This window comes from Calonectris borealis, unplaced genomic scaffold (genome assembly GCF_964195595.1).
Source record: "Calonectris borealis unplaced genomic scaffold, bCalBor7.hap1.2 HAP1_SCAFFOLD_75, whole genome shotgun sequence".
In the NCBI taxonomy this organism is placed as follows: domain Eukaryota; kingdom Metazoa; phylum Chordata; class Aves; order Procellariiformes; family Procellariidae; genus Calonectris; species Calonectris borealis.
In genome coordinates, this window is record NW_027441477.1 from 199,723 (window position 1) to 216,988 (window position 17,266).

The window sequence follows — 17,266 nt, forward strand, 5'->3', positions numbered from 1 at the left end:
AGAGCTCGAGGAAGAAATACAGAGCCCGAGCAACAAAACCTGAGCCTGAGGAAGAAAACCAGAGCTCGAGGAAAAAAACGAGAACACGAGGAACAAAACGAGAGTCTGAGGAAGAAAAGGAGAGCCCGAGGAACAAAACCAGTGCCCAAGGAACAAAACCAGATCCGGAGGAAGAAAACCATAGCCCGAGGAACAAAACCAGAGCCCAAGGACAAAAAGGAGGGCCTGAAGAACAACACGAGGGCCATAGGAAGAAAACCAGAGCCCGTGGAATAAAACCAGGGCCCAAGGAACGAAACCAGAAACCGAGGAACAAAACCAGAGCCCGAGGAACAAAACCAGCCCTCGAGGAACAAAACCAGACCCGGAGGAACAAAAACCAGAGCCCATGGAAATGAAGCAGAACTCGAGGAGCAAAACCAGGGCTTGAGGAACAAAACCAGAGCTCGAAGAACAAAACTAGAGCTCGAGGAACAAAACCAGAGGCCGAGGAACAAAACCAGAGCCCGAGGGAAAAAAACAGGGCCCGAGGAACAAAACGAAACCCCGAGGAAGAAAACCAGGGCTTGAGGAACAAAACCAGAGCTCGAAGAACAAAACTAGAGCACGAGGAACAAAACCAGAGCCCGAGGAACACAACCAGAGCCCGAGGAAGAAAACCAGAGCCCGAGGAAGAAAACCAAATCCGGAGGAAGAAAACCAGAGCTCGAGGAACAAAACCAGATCCAGAGGAAGAAAACGAGAGCCCGAGAAAGAAAACAAGAGCCCGAGGAACAAAAATAGAGCTAAAGGAAAAAAAACAGGACCCGAGGAGCCAAGCCAGAGCCCGAGAAAGAAAACCATAGCCCAAGGAACAAAACCAGCCCTCGAGGAACAAAACCAGAGCCCGAGGAACAAAAACCAGAGCCCGTGGAAATGAAGCAGAACTCGAGGAGCAAAACCAGGGCTTGAGGAACAAAACCAGAGCTCGAAGAACAAAACTAGAGCTCGAGGAACAAAACCAGAGCCCGAGGAACACAACCAGAGCCCGAGGAACAAAAACAGAGCGCGAGCAGCTAATGCAGAGCTTCAGGAAGAGAACCAGAGCCTGAGGAACAAAACCAGAGCCGGAGGAACAAAACCAGAGCTGGAGGAAATAAACTAGAGCTCTTGGAAAAAATCCAGATGCCGAGGAAGAAAACGAGAGCCCGAGGAACAAAACCAGATGCCGAGGAAGAAAACGAGAGCCCGAGGAAGAAAACGAGAGTCCGAGGAACAAAACCAAAGCCCGAGGAACAAAACCAGAGCCTGAGGAACAAACCGAAACCCCAAGGAAGTAAACCAGGGCCTGAGGAACAAAACCAGAGCTCGAGGAACAAAACTAGAGCTCAAAGAACAAAACTAGAGCTCGAGGAATAAAACCAGAGCCCGAGGAACACAACCAGAGCCCGAGGAACAAAAACAGAGCCCGAGGAACAAAACTAGGGCCCGAAGAAGAAAATGAGAGCTCGAGGAAGAAATGCAGAGCCCGAGCAACAAAACCTGAGCCTGAGGAAGAAAACCAGAGCTCGAGGAACAAAACCAGAACGCGAGGAACAAAACGAGAGTCTGAGGAAGAAAAGGAGAGCCCGAGGAACAAAACCAGATCCGGAGGAAGAAAACCAGAGCCCGAGGAACAAAACCAGAGCCCAAGGACAAAAAGGAGGGCCTGAAGAACAACACGAGGGCCATAGGAAGAAAACCAGAACCCGTGGAATAAAACTAGGGCCCAAGGAATGAAACCAGAGCCCGAGGAACAAAACCAGCCCTCGAGGAACAAAACCAGAGGCCGAGGAACAAAACAGAGCCCGAGGAAAAAAAACAGGGCCCGAGGAACATAAACGGAACCCCGAGGAAGAAAACCAGGGCTCGAGGAACAAAACCAGAGCCTGAGGAACACAACTAGAGCTCGAGGAACAAAAAAAGAGCCCGAGGAACACAACCAGAGCCCGAGGAACAAAACCAGAGCCGGAGGAAGTAAACTAGAGCTCTTGGAACAAAACCAGATGTCGAGGAAGAAAACGAGAGCCCGAGGAAAAAAACCAGATGCCGAGGAAGAAAACGAGAGCCCGAGGAAGAAAACGAGAGTCCGAGGAAAAAAACCAAAGCCCGAGGAAGAAAACCAGAGCCCAAGGAACAAACCGAAACCCCAAGGAAGAAATCCAGGGCCTGAGGAACAAAACCAGAGACCGAGGTACAAAACCAGAGCTCGAAGAAGAAAACGAGAGCTCGAGGAAGAAATACAGAGCCCGAGCAACAAAACCTGAGCCTGAGGAAGAAAACCAGAGCTCAAGGAAAAAAACGAGAACACGAGGAACAAAACGAGAGTCTGAGGAAGAAAAGGAGAGCCCGAGGAACAAAACCAGTGCCCAAGGAACAAAACCAGATCCGGAGGAAGAAAACCATAGCCCGAGGAACAAAACCAGAGCCCAAGGACAAAAAGGAGGGCCTGAAGAACAACACGAGGGCCATAGGAAGAAAACCAGAGCCCGTGGAATAAAACCAGGGCCCAAGGAATGAAACCAGAAACCGAGGAACAAAACCAGAACCCGAGGAACAAAACCAGCCCTCGAGGAACAAAACCAGACCCGGAGGAACAAAAACCAGAGCCCATGGAAATGAAGCAGAACTCGAGGAGCAAAACCAGGGCTTGAGGAACAAAACCAGAGCTCGAAGAACAAAACTAGAGCTCGAGGAAGAAAACCAGAGCCCGAGGAACACAACCAGAGCCTGAGGAACAAAAACAGAGCGCGAGCAGCTAATGCAGAGCTTCAGGAAGAGAACCAGAGCCTGAGGAACAAAACCAGAGCCCGAGGAACAAAACTAGGGCCCGAAGTAGAAAATGACAGCTCGCGGAAGAAATGCAGAGCCCGAGCAACAAAACCAGAGCCTGAGGAAGAAAACCAGAGCTCGAGGAACAAAACCAGAACGCGAGGAACAAAACGAGAGTCTGAGGAAGAAAAGGAGAGCCCGAGGAACAAAACCAGTGCCCAAGGAACAAAACCAGAGCTCGAGGAACAAAACCAGATCCGGAGGAAGAAAACCAGAGCCCGAGGAACAAAACCAGAGCCCAAGGACAAAAAGGAGGGCCTGAAGAACAACACGAGGGCCATAGGAAGAAAACCAGAGCCCGTGGAACAAAACCAGAGCCCGAGGAACACAACCAGAGTTCGAGGAACAAAACCAGAGCCCGAGGAACAAAACCAGCCCTCGAGGAACAAAACCAGACCTCGAGGAACAAAACCAGAGCCCGAGGAAAAAACCGAAACCCCAAGGCAGGAAACCAGGGCCTGAGGAAAAAAACCAGAGACCGAGGTACAAAACCAGAGCTCAAAGAACAAAACTAGAGCTCGAGGAACAAAACCAGAGGCCGAGGAACAAAACCAGAGCCCGAGGGAAAAAAACAGGGCCCGAGGAACAAAACGAAACCCCGAGGAAGGAAACCAGGGCTTGAGGAACAAAACCAGAGCTCGAAGAACAAAACTAGAGCACGAGGAACAAAACCAGAGCCCGAGGAACACAACCAGAGCCCGAGGAAGAAAACCAGAGCCCGAGGAAGAAAACCAGATCCGGAGGAAGAAAACCAGAGCTCGAGGAACAAAACCAGATCCAGAGGAAGAAAACGAGAGCCCGAGAAAGAAAACAAGAGCCCGAGGAACAAAAATAGAGCTAAAGGAAAAAAAACAGGACCCGAGGAGCCAAGCCAGAGCCCGAGAAAGAAAACCATAGCCCAAGGAACAAAACCAGCCCTCGAGGAACAAAACCAGAGCCCGAGGAACAAAAACCAGAGCCCGTGGAAATGAAGCAGAACTCGAGGAGCAAAACCAGGGCTTGAGGAACAAAACCAGAGCTCGAAGAACAAAACTAGAGCTCGAGGAACAAAACCAGAGCCCGAGGAACACAACCAGAGCCCGAGGAACAAAAACAGAGCGCGAGCAGCTAATGCAGAGCTTCAGGAAGAGAACCAGAGCCTGAGGAACAAAACCAGAGCCGGAGGAACAAAACCAGAGCTGGAGGAAATAAACTAGAGCTCTTGGAAAAAATCCAGATGCCGAGGAAGAAAACGAGAGCCCGAGGAACAAAACCAGATGCCGAGGAAGAAAACGAGAGCCCGAGGAAGAAAACGAGAGTCCGAGGAACAAAACCAAAGCCCGAGGAACAAAACCAGAGCCTGAGGAACAAACCGAAACCCCAAGGAAGTAAACCAGGGCCTGAGGAACAAAACCAGAGCTCGAGGAACAAAACTAGAGCTCAAAGAACAAAACTAGAGCTCGAGGAATAAAACCAGAGCCCGAGGAACACAACCAGAGCCCGAGGAACAAAAACAGAGCCCGAGGAACAAAACTAGGGCCCGAAGAAGAAAATGAGAGCTCGAGGAAGAAATCCAGAGCCCGAGCAACAAAACCTGAGCCTGAGGAAGAAAACCAGAGCTCGAGGAAAAAAACCAGAACGCGAGGAACAAAACGAGAGTCTGAGGAAGAAAAGGAGAGCCCGAGGAACAAAACCAGATCTGGAGGAAGAAAACCAGAGCCCGAGGAACAAAACCAGAGCCCAAGGACAAAAAGGAGGGCCTGAAGAACAACACGAGAGCCATAGGAAGAAAACCAGAACCCGTGGAATAAAACTAGGGCCCAAGGAATGAAACCAGAGCCCGAGGAACAAAACCAGCCCTCGAGGAACAAAACCAGAGGCCGAGGAACAAAACAGAGCCCGAGGAAAAAAAACAGGGCCCGAGGAACATAAACGGAACCCCGAGGAAGAAAACCAGGGCTCGAGGAACAAAACCAGAGCCTGAGGAACACAACTAGAGCTCGAGGAACAAAAAAAGAGCCCGAGGAACACAACCAGAGCCCGAGGAACAAAACCAGAGCCGGAGGAAGTAAACTAGAGCTCTTGGAACAAACCCAGATGCCGAGGAAGAAAACGAGAGCCCGAGGAAAAAAACCAGATGCCGAGGAAGAAAACGAGAGCCCGAGGAAGAAAACGAGAGTCCGAGGAACAAAACCAAAGCCCGAGGAAGAAAACCAGAGCCCGAGGAACAAAACGAAACCCCAAGGAAGAAATCCAGGGCCTGAGGAACAAAACCAGAGACCGAGGTACAAAACCAGAGCTCGAAGAAGAAAACGAGAGCTCGAGGAAGAAATACAGAGCCCGAGCAACAAAACCTGAGCCTGAGGAAGAAAACCAGAGCTCGAGGAAAAAAACGAGAACACGAGGAACAAAACGAGAGTCTGAGGAAGAAAAGGAGAGCCCGAGGAACAAAACCAGTGCCCAAGGAACAAAACCAGATCCGGAGGAAGAAAACCAGAGCCCGAGGAACAAAACCAGAGCCCAAGGACAAAAAGGAGGGCCTGAAGAACAACACGAGGGCCATAGGAAGAAAACCAGAGCCCGTGGAATAAAACCAGGGCCCAAGGAACGAAACCAGAAACCGAGGAACAAAACCAGAGCCCGAGGAACAAAACCAGCCCTCGAGGAACAAAACCAGACCCGGAGGAACAAAAACCAGAGCCCATGGAAATGAAGCAGAACTCGAGGAGCAAAACCAGGGCTTGAGGAACAAAACCAGAGCTCGAAGAACAAAACTAGAGCTCGAGGAAGAAAACCAGAGCCCGAGGAACACAACCAGAGCCTGAGGAACAAAAACAGAGCGCGAGCAGCTAATGCAGAGCTTCAGGAAGAGAACCAGAGCCTGAGGAACAAAACCAGAGCCGGAGGAACAAAACCAGAGCTGGAGGAAATAAACTAGAGCTCTTGGAAAAAATCCAGATGCCGAGGAAGAAAACGAGAGCCCGAGGAACAAAACCAGATGCCGAGGAAGAAAACGAGAGCCCGAGGAAGAAAACGAGAGTCCGAGGAACAAAACCAAAGCCCGAGGAACAAAACCAGAGCCTGAGGAACAAACCGAAACCCCAAGGAAGTAAACCAGGGCCTGAGGAACAAAACCAGAGCTCGAGGAACAAAACTAGAGCTCAAAGAACAAAACTAGAGCTCGAGGAATAAAACCAGAGCCCGAGGAACACAACCAGAGCCCGAGGAACAAAAACAGAGCCCGAGGAGCAAAACTAGGGCCCGAAGAAGAAAATGAGAGCTCGAGGAAGAAATCCAGAGCCCGAGCAACAAAACCTGAGCCTGAGGAAGAAAACCAGAGCTCGAGGAACAAAACAAGAACGCGAGGAACAAAACGAGAGTCTGAGGAAGAAAAGGAGAGCCCGAGGAAAAAAACCAGATCCGGAGGAAGAAAACCAGAGCGCGAGGAACAAAACCAGAGCCCAAGGACAAAAAGGAGGGCCTGAAGAACAACACGAGGGCCATAGGAAGAAAACCAGAACCCGTGGAATAAAACTAGGGCCCAAGGAATGAAACCAGAGCCCGAGGAACAAAACCAGCCCTCGAGGAACAAAACCAGAGGCCGAGGAACAAAACAGAGCCCGAGGAAAAAAAACAGGGCCCGAGGAACATAAACGGAACCCCGAGGAAGAAAACCAGGGCTCGAGGAACAAAACCAGAGCCTGAGGAACACAACTAGAGCTCGAGGAACAAAAAAAGAGCCCGAGGAACACAACCAGAGCCCGAGGAACAAAACCAGAGCCGGAGGAAGTAAACTAGAGCTCTTGGAACAAACCCAGATGCCGAGGAAGAAAACGAGAGCCCGAGGAAAAAAACCAGATGCCGAGGAAGAAAACGAGAGCCCGAGGAAGAAAACGAGAGTCCGAGGAACAAAACCAAAGCCCGAGGAAGAAAACCAGAGCCCGAGGAACAAACCGAAACCCCAAGGAAGAAATCCAGGGCCTGAGGAACAAAACCAGAGACCGAGGTACAAAACCAGAGCTCGAAGAAGAAAACGAGAGCTCGAGGAAGAAATACAGAGCCCGAGCAACAAAACCTGAGCCTGAGGAAGAAAACCAGAGCTCGAGGAAAAAAACGAGAACACGAGGAACAAAACGAGAGTCTGAGGAAGAAAAGGAGAGCCCGAGGAACAAAACCAGTGCCCAAGGAACAAAACCAGATCCGGAGGAAGAAAACCAGAGCCCGAGGAACAAAACCAGAGCCCAAGGACAAAAAGGAGGGCCTGAAGAACAACACGAGGGCCATAGGAAGAAAACCAGAGCCCGTGGAATAAAACCAGGGCCCAAGGAACGAAACCAGAAACCGAGGAACAAAACCAGAGCCCGAGGAACAAAACCAGCCCTCGAGGAACAAAACCAGACCCGGAGGAACAAAAACCAGAGCCCATGGAAATGAAGCAGAACTCGAGGAGCAAAACCAGGGCTTGAGGAACAAAACCAGAGCTCGAAGAACAAAACTAGAGCTCGAGGAACAAAACCAGAGGCCGAGGAACAAAACCAGAGCCCGAGGGAAAAAAACAGGGCCCGAGGAACAAAACGAAACCCCGAGGAAGAAAACCAGGGCTTGAGGAACAAAACCAGAGCTCGAAGAACAAAACTAGAGCACGAGGAACAAAACCAGAGCCCGAGGAACACAACCAGAGCCCGAGGAAGAAAACCAGAGCCCGAGGAAGAAAACCAGATCCGGAGGAAGAAAACCAGAGCTCGAGGAACAAAACCAGATCCAGAGGAAGAAAACGAGAGCCCGAGAAAGAAAACAAGAGCCCGAGGAACAAAAATAGAGCTAAAGGAAAAAAAACAGGACCCGAGGAGCCAAGCCAGAGCCCGAGAAAGAAAACCATAGCCCAAGGAACAAAACCAGCCCTCGAGGAACAAAACCAGAGCCCGAGGAACAAAAACCAGAGCCCGTGGAAATGAAGCAGAACTCGAGGAGCAAAACCAGGGCTTGAGGAACAAAACCAGAGCTCGAAGAACAAAACTAGAGCTCGAGGAACAAAACCAGAGCCCGAGGAACACAACCAGAGCCCGAGGAACAAAAACAGAGCGCGAGCAGCTAATGCAGAGCTTCAGGAAGAGAACCAGAGCCTGAGGAACAAAACCAGAGCCGGAGGAACAAAACCAGAGCTGGAGGAAATAAACTAGAGCTCTTGGAAAAAATCCAGATGCCGAGGAAGAAAACGAGAGCCCGAGGAACAAAACCAGATGCCGAGGAAGAAAACGAGAGCCCGAGGAAGAAAACGAGAGTCCGAGGAACAAAACCAAAGCCCGAGGAACAAAACCAGAGCCTGAGGAACAAACCGAAACCCCAAGGAAGTAAACCAGGGCCTGAGGAACAAAACCAGAGCTCGAGGAACAAAACTAGAGCTCAAAGAACAAAACTAGAGCTCGAGGAATAAAACCAGAGCCCGAGGAACACAACCAGAGCCCGAGGAACAAAAGCAGAGCCCGAGGAACAAAACTAGGGCCCGAAGAAGAAAATGAGAGCTCGAGGAAGAAATGCAGAGCCCGAGCAACAAAACCTGAGCCTGAGGAAGAAAACCAGAGCTCGAGGAAAAAAACCAGAACGCGAGGAACAAAACGAGAGTCTGAGGAAGAAAAGGAGAGCCCGAGGAACAAAACCAGATCCGGAGGAAGAAAACCAGAGCCCGAGGAACAAAACCAGAGCCCAAGGACAAAAAGGAGGGCCTGAAGAACAACACGAGAGCCATAGGAAGAAAACCAGAACCCGTGGAATAAAACTAGGGCCCAAGGAATGAAACCAGAGCCCGAGGAACAAAACCAGCCCTCGAGGAACAAAACCAGAGGCCGAGGAACAAAACAGAGCCCGAGGAAAAAAAACAGGGCCCGAGGAACATAAACGGAACCCCGAGGAAGAAAACCAGGGCTCGAGGAACAAAACCAGAGCCTGAGGAACACAACTAGAGCTCGAGGAACAAAAAAAGAGCCCGAGGAACACAACCAGAGCCCGAGGAACAAAACCAGAGCCGGAGGAAGTAAACTAGAGCTCTTGGAACAAACCCAGATGCCGAGGAAGAAAACGAGAGCCCGAGGAAAAAAACCAGATGCCGAGGAAGAAAACGAGAGCCCGAGGAAGAAAACGAGAGTCCGAGGAACAAAACCAAAGCCCGAGGAAGAAAACCAGAGCCCGAGGAACAAAACGAAACCCCAAGGAAGAAATCCAGGGCCTGAGGAACAAAACCAGAGACCGAGGTACAAAACCAGAGCTCGAAGAAGAAAACGAGAGCTCGAGGAAGAAATACAGAGCCCGAGCAACAAAACCTGAGCCTGAGGAAGAAAACCAGAGCTCGAGGAAAAAAACGAGAACACGAGGAACAAAACGAGAGTCTGAGGAAGAAAAGGAGAGCCCGAGGAACAAAACCAGTGCCCAAGGAACAAAACCAGATCCGGAGGAAGAAAACCAGAGCCCGAGGAACAAAACCAGAGCCCAAGGACAAAAAGGAGGGCCTGAAGAACAACACGAGGGCCATAGGAAGAAAACCAGAGCCCGTGGAATAAAACCAGGGCCCAAGGAACGAAACCAGAAACCGAGGAACAAAACCAGAGCCCGAGGAACAAAACCAGCCCTCGAGGAACAAAACCAGACCCGGAGGAACAAAAACCAGAGCCCATGGAAATGAAGCAGAACTCGAGGAGCAAAACCAGGGCTTGAGGAACAAAACCAGAGCTCGAAGAACAAAACTAGAGCTCGAGGAAGAAAACCAGAGCCCGAGGAACACAACCAGAGCCTGAGGAACAAAAACAGAGCGCGAGCAGCTAATGCAGAGCTTCAGGAAGAGAACCAGAGCCTGAGGAACAAAACCAGAGCCGGAGGAACAAAACCAGAGCTGGAGGAAATAAACTAGAGCTCTTGGAAAAAATCCAGATGCCGAGGAAGAAAACGAGAGCCCGAGGAACAAAACCAGATGCCGAGGAAGAAAACGAGAGCCCGAGGAAGAAAACGAGAGTCCGAGGAACAAAACCAAAGCCCGAGGAACAAAACCAGAGCCTGAGGAACAAACCGAAACCCCAAGGAAGTAAACCAGGGCCTGAGGAACAAAACCAGAGCTCGAGGAACAAAACTAGAGCTCAAAGAACAAAACTAGAGCTCGAGGAATAAAACCAGAGCCCGAGGAACACAACCAGAGCCCGAGGAACAAAAACAGAGCCCGAGGAGCAAAACTAGGGCCCGAAGAAGAAAATGAGAGCTCGAGGAAGAAATCCAGAGCCCGAGCAACAAAACCTGAGCCTGAGGAAGAAAACCAGAGCTCGAGGAACAAAACAAGAACGCGAGGAACAAAACGAGAGTCTGAGGAAGAAAAGGAGAGCCCGAGGAACAAAACCAGATCCGGAGGAAGAAAACCAGAGCGCGAGGAACAAAACCAGAGCCCAAGGACAAAAAGGAGGGCCTGAAGAACAACACGAGGGCCATAGGAAGAAAACCAGAACCCGTGGAATAAAACTAGGGCCCAAGGAATGAAACCAGAGCCCGAGGAACAAAACCAGCCCTCGAGGAACAAAACCAGAGGCCGAGGAACAAAACAGAGCCCGAGGAAAAAAAACAGGGCCCGAGGAACATAAACGGAACCCCGAGGAAGAAAACCAGGGCTCGAGGAACAAAACCAGAGCCTGAGGAACACAACTAGAGCTCGAGGAACAAAAAAAGAGCCCGAGGAACACAACCAGAGCCCGAGGAACAAAACCAGAGCCGGAGGAAGTAAACTAGAGCTCTTGGAACAAACCCACATGCCGAGGAAGAAAACGAGAGCCCGAGGAAAAAAACCAGATGCCGAGGAAGAAAACGAGAGCCCGAGGAAGAAAACGAGAGTCCGAGGAACAAAACCAAAGCCCGAGGAAGAAAACCAGAGCCCGAGGAACAAACCGAAACCCCAAGGAAGAAATCCAGGGCCTGAGGAACAAAACCAGAGACCGAGGTACAAAACCAGAGCTCGAAGAAGAAAACGAGAGCTCGAGGAAGAAATACAGAGCCCGAGCAACAAAACCTGAGCCTGAGGAAGAAAACCAGAGCTCGAGGAAAAAAACGAGAACACGAGGAACAAAACGAGAGTCTGAGGAAGAAAAGGAGAGCCCGAGGAACAAAACCAGTGCCCAAGGAACAAAACCAGATCCGGAGGAAGAAAACCATAGCCCGAGGAACAAAACCAGAGCCCAAGGACAAAAAGGAGGGCCTGAAGAACAACACGAGGGCCATAGGAAGAAAACCAGAGCCCGTGGAATAAAACCAGGGCCCAAGGAACGAAACCAGAAACCGAGGAACAAAACCAGAGCCCGAGGAACAAAACCAGCCCTCGAGGAACAAAACCAGACCCGGAGGAACAAAAACCAGAGCCCATGGAAATGAAGCAGAACTCGAGGAGCAAAACCAGGGCTTGAGGAACAAAACCAGAGCTCGAAGAACAAAACTAGAGCTCGAGGAACAAAACCAGAGGCCGAGGAACAAAACCAGAGCCCGAGGGAAAAAAACAGGGCCCGAGGAACAAAACGAAACCCCGAGGAAGAAAACCAGGGCTTGAGGAACAAAACCAGAGCTCGAAGAACAAAACTAGAGCACGAGGAACAAAACCAGAGCCCGAGGAACACAACCAGAGCCCGAGGAAGAAAACCAGAGCCCGAGGAAGAAAACCAGATCCGGAGGAAGAAAACCAGAGCTCGAGGAACAAAACCAGATCCAGAGGAAGAAAACGAGAGCCCGAGAAAGAAAACAAGAGCCCGAGGAACAAAAATAGAGCTAAAGGAAAAAAAACAGGACCCGAGGAGCCAAGCCAGAGCCCGAGAAAGAAAACCATAGCCCAAGGAACAAAACCAGCCCTCGAGGAACAAAACCAGAGCCCGAGGAACAAAAACCAGAGCCCGTGGAAATGAAGCAGAACTCGAGGAGCAAAACCAGGGCTTGAGGAACAAAACCAGAGCTCGAAGAACAAAACTAGAGCTCGAGGAACAAAACCAGAGCCCGAGGAACACAACCAGAGCCCGAGGAACAAAAACAGAGCGCGAGCAGCTAATGCAGAGCTTCAGGAAGAGAACCAGAGCCTGAGGAACAAAACCAGAGCCGGAGGAACAAAACCAGAGCTGGAGGAAATAAACTAGAGCTCTTGGAAAAAATCCAGATGCCGAGGAAGAAAACGAGAGCCCGAGGAACAAAACCAGATGCCGAGGAAGAAAACGAGAGCCCGAGGAAGAAAACGAGAGTCCGAGGAACAAAACCAAAGCCCGAGGAACAAAACCAGAGCCTGAGGAACAAACCGAAACCCCAAGGAAGTAAACCAGGGCCTGAGGAACAAAACCAGAGCTCGAGGAACAAAACTAGAGCTCAAAGAACAAAACTAGAGCTCGAGGAATAAAACCAGAGCCCGAGGAACACAACCAGAGCCCGAGGAACAAAAAGAGAGCCCGAGGAACAAAACTAGGGCCCGAAGAAGAAAATGAGAGCTCGAGGAAGAAATGCAGAGCCCGAGCAACAAAACCTGAGCCTGAGGAAGAAAACCAGAGCTCGAGGAACAAAACCAGAACGCGAGGAACAAAACGAGAGTCTGAGGAAGAAAAGGAGAGCCCGAGGAACAAAACCAGATCCGGAGGAAGAAAACCAGAGCCCGAGGAACAAAACCAGAGCCCAAGGACAAAAAGGAGGGCCTGAAGAACAACACGAGGGCCATAGGAAGAAAACCAGAACCCGTGGAATAAAACTAGGGCCCAAGGAATGAAACCAGAGCCCGAGGAACAAAACCAGCCCTCGAGGAACAAAACCAGAGGCCGAGGAACAAAACAGAGCCCGAGGAAAAAAAACAGGGCCCGAGGAACATAAACGGAACCCCGAGGAAGAAAACCAGGGCTCGAGGAACAAAACCAGAGCCTGAGGAACACAACTAGAGCTCGAGGAACAAAAAAAGAGCCCGAGGAACACAACCAGAGCCCGAGGAACAAAACCAGAGCCGGAGGAAGTAAACTAGAGCTCTTGGAACAAAACCAGATGTCGAGGAAGAAAACGAGAGCCCGAGGAAAAAAACCAGATGCCGAGGAAGAAAACGAGAGCCCGAGGAAGAAAACGAGAGTCCGAGGAAAAAAACCAAAGCCCGAGGAAGAAAACCAGAGCCCAAGGAACAAACCGAAACCCCAAGGAAGAAATCCAGGGCCTGAGGAACAAAACCAGAGACCGAGGTACAAAACCAGAGCTCGAAGAAGAAAACGAGAGCTCGAGGAAGAAATACAGAGCCCGAGCAACAAAACCTGAGCCTGAGGAAGAAAACCAGAGCTCGAGGAAAAAAACGAGAACACGAGGAACAAAACGAGAGTCTGAGGAAGAAAAGGAGAGCCCGAGGAACAAAACCAGTGCCCAAGGAACAAAACCAGATCCGGAGGAAGAAAACCATAGCCCGAGGAACAAAACCAGAGCCCAAGGACAAAAAGGAGGGCCTGAAGAACAACACGAGGGCCATAGGAAGAAAACCAGAGCCCGTGGAATAAAACCAGGGCCCAAGGAATGAAACCAGAAACCGAGGAACAAAACCAGAGCCCGAGGAACAAAACCAGCCCTCGAGGAACAAAACCAGACCCGGAGGAACAAAAACCAGAGCCCATGGAAATGAAGCAGAACTCGAGGAGCAAAACCAGGGCTTGAGGAACAAAACCAGAGCTCGAAGAACAAAACTAGAGCTCGAGGAAGAAAACCAGAGCCCGAGGAACACAACCAGAGCCTGAGGAACAAAAACAGAGCGCGAGCAGCTAATGCAGAGCTTCAGGAAGAGAACCAGAGCCTGAGGAACAAAACCAGAGCCCGAGGAACAAAACTAGGGCCCGAAGTAGAAAATGACAGCTCGCGGAAGAAATGCAGAGCCCGAGCAACAAAACCAGAGCCTGAGGAAGAAAACCAGAGCTCGAGGAACAAAACCAGAACGCGAGGAACAAAACGAGAGTCTGAGGAAGAAAAGGAGAGCCCGAGGAACAAAACCAGTGCCCAAGGAACAAAACCAGAGCTCGAGGAACAAAACCAGATCCGGAGGAAGAAAACCAGAGCCCGAGGAACAAAACCAGAGCCCAAGGACAAAAAGGAGGGCCTGAAGAACAACACGAGGGCCATAGGAAGAAAACCAGAGCCCGTGGAACAAAACCAGAGCCCGAGGAACACAACCAGAGTTCGAGGAACAAAACCAGAGCCCGAGGAACAAAACCAGCCCTCGAGGAACAAAACCAGACCTCGAGGAACAAAACCAGAGCCCGAGGAAAAAACCGAAACCCCAAGGCAGGAAACCAGGGCCTGAGGAAAAAAACCAGAGACCGAGGTACAAAACCAGAGCTCAAAGAACAAAACTAGAGCTCGAGGAACAAAACCAGAGGCCGAGGAACAAAACCAGAGCCCGAGGGAAAAAAACAGGGCCCGAGGAACAAAACGAAACCCCGAGGAAGGAAACCAGGGCTTGAGGAACAAAACCAGAGCTCGAAGAACAAAACTAGAGCACGAGGAACAAAACCAGAGCCCGAGGAACACAACCAGAGCCCGAGGAAGAAAACCAGAGCCCGAGGAAGAAAACCAGATCCGGAGGAAGAAAACCAGAGCTCGAGGAACAAAACCAGATCCAGAGGAAGAAAACGAGAGCCCGAGAAAGAAAACAAGAGCCCGAGGAACAAAAATAGAGCTAAAGGAAAAAAAACAGGACCCGAGGAGCCAAGCCAGAGCCCGAGAAAGAAAACCATAGCCCAAGGAACAAAACCAGCCCTCGAGGAACAAAACCAGAGCCCGAGGAACAAAAACCAGAGCCCGTGGAAATGAAGCAGAACTCGAGGAGCAAAACCAGGGCTTGAGGAACAAAACCAGAGCTCGAAGAACAAAACTAGAGCTCGAGGAACAAAACCAGAGCCCGAGGAACACAACCAGAGCCCGAGGAACAAAAACAGAGCGCGAGCAGCTAATGCAGAGCTTCAGGAAGAGAACCAGAGCCTGAGGAACAAAACCAGAGCCGGAGGAACAAAACCAGAGCTGGAGGAAATAAACTAGAGCTCTTGGAAAAAATCCAGATGCCGAGGAAGAAAACGAGAGCCCGAGGAACAAAACCAGATGCCGAGGAAGAAAACGAGAGCCCGAGGAAGAAAACGAGAGTCCGAGGAACAAAACCAAAGCCCGAGGAACAAAACCAGAGCCTGAGGAACAAACCGAAACCCCAAGGAAGTAAACCAGGGCCTGAGGAACAAAACCAGAGCTCGAGGAACAAAACTAGAGCTCAAAGAACAAAACTAGAGCTCGAGGAATAAAACCAGAGCCCGAGGAACACAACCAGAGCCCGAGGAACAAAAACAGAGCCCGAGGAACAAAACTAGGGCCCGAAGAAGAAAATGAGAGCTCGAGGAAGAAATCCAGAGCCCGAGCAACAAAACCTGAGCCTGAGGAAGAAAACCAGAGCTCGAGGAAAAAAACCAGAACGCGAGGAACAAAACGAGAGTCTGAGGAAGAAAAGGAGAGCCCGAGGAACAAAACCAGATCCGGAGGAAGAAAACCAGAGCCCGAGGAACAAAACCAGAGCCCAAGGACAAAAAGGAGGGCCTGAAGAACAACACGAGAGCCATAGGAAGAAAACCAGAACCCGTGGAATAAAACTAGGGCCCAAGGAATGAAACCAGAGCCCGAGGAACAAAACCAGCCCTCGAGGAACAAAACCAGAGGCCGAGGAACAAAACAGAGCCCGAGGAAAAAAAACAGGGCCCGAGGAACATAAACGGAACCCCGAGGAAGAAAACCAGGGCTCGAGGAACAAAACCAGAGCCTGAGGAACACAACTAGAGCTCGAGGAACAAAAAAAGAGCCCGAGGAACACAACCAGAGCCCGAGGAACAAAACCAGAGCCGGAGGAAGTAAACTAGAGCTCTTGGAACAAACCCAGATGCCGAGGAAGAAAACGAGAGCCCGAGGAAAAAAACCAGATGCCGAGGAAGAAAACGAGAGCCCGAGGAAGAAAACGAGAGTCCGAGGAACAAAACCAAAGCCCGAGGAAGAAAACCAGAGCCCGAGGAACAAAACGAAACCCCAAGGAAGAAATCCAGGGCCTGAGGAACAAAACCAGAGACCGAGGTACAAAACCAGAGCTCGAAGAAGAAAACGAGAGCTCGAGGAAGAAATACAGAGCCCGAGCAACAAAACCTGAGCCTGAGGAAGAAAACCAGAGCTCGAGGAAAAAAACGAGAACACGAGGAACAAAACGAGAGTCTGAGGAAGAAAAGGAGAGCCCGAGGAACAAAACCAGTGCCCAAGGAACAAAACCAGATCCGGAGGAAGAAAACCAGAGCCCGAGGAACAAAACCAGAGCCCAAGGACAAAAAGGAGGGCCTGAAGAACAACACGAGGGCCATAGGAAGAAAACCAGAGCCCGTGGAATAAAACCAGGGCCCAAGGAACGAAACCAGAAACCGAGGAACAAAACCAGAGCCCGAGGAACAAAACCAGCCCTCGAGGAACAAAACCAGACCCGGAGGAACAAAAACCAGAGCCCATGGAAATGAAGCAGAACTCGAGGAGCAAAACCAGGGCTTGAGGAACAAAACCAGAGCTCGAAGAACAAAACTAGAGCTCGAGGAAGAAAACCAGAGCCCGAGGAACACAACCAGAGCCTGAGGAACAAAAACAGAGCGCGAGCAGCTAATGCAGAGCTTCAGGAAGAGAACCAGAGCCTGAGGAACAAAACCAGAGCCGGAGGAACAAAACCAGAGCTGGAGGAAATAAACTAGAGCTCTTGGAAAAAATCCAGATGCCGAGGAAGAAAACGAGAGCCCGAGGAACAAAACCAGATGCCGAGGAAGAAAACGAGAGCCCGAGGAAGAAAACGAGAGTCCGAGGAACAAAACCAAAGCCCGAGGAACAAAACCAGAGCCTGAGGAACAAACCGAAACCCCAAGGAAGTAAACCAGGGCCTGAGGAACAAAACCAGAGCTCGAGGAACAAAACTAGAGCTCAAAGAACAAAACTAGAGCTCGAGGAATAAAACCAGAGCCCGAGGAACACAACCAGAGCCCGAGGAACAAAAACAGAGCCCGAGGAGCAAAACTAGGGCCCGAAGAAGAAAATGAGAGCTCGAGGAAGAAATCCAGAGCCCGAGCAACAAAACCTGAGCCTGAGGAAGAAAACCAGAGCTCGAGGAACAAAACCAGAACGCGAGGAACAAAACGAGAGTCTGAGGAAGAAAAGGAGAGCCCGAGGAACAAAACCAGATCCGGAGGAAGAAAACCAGAGCGCGAGGAACAAAACCAGAGCCCAAGGACAAAAAGGAGGGCCTGAAGAACAACACGAGGGCCATAGGAAGAAAACCAGAACCCGTGGAATAAAACTAGGGCCCAAGGAATGAAACCAGAGCCCGAGGAACAAAACCAGCCCTCGAGGAACAAAACCAGAGGCCGAGGAA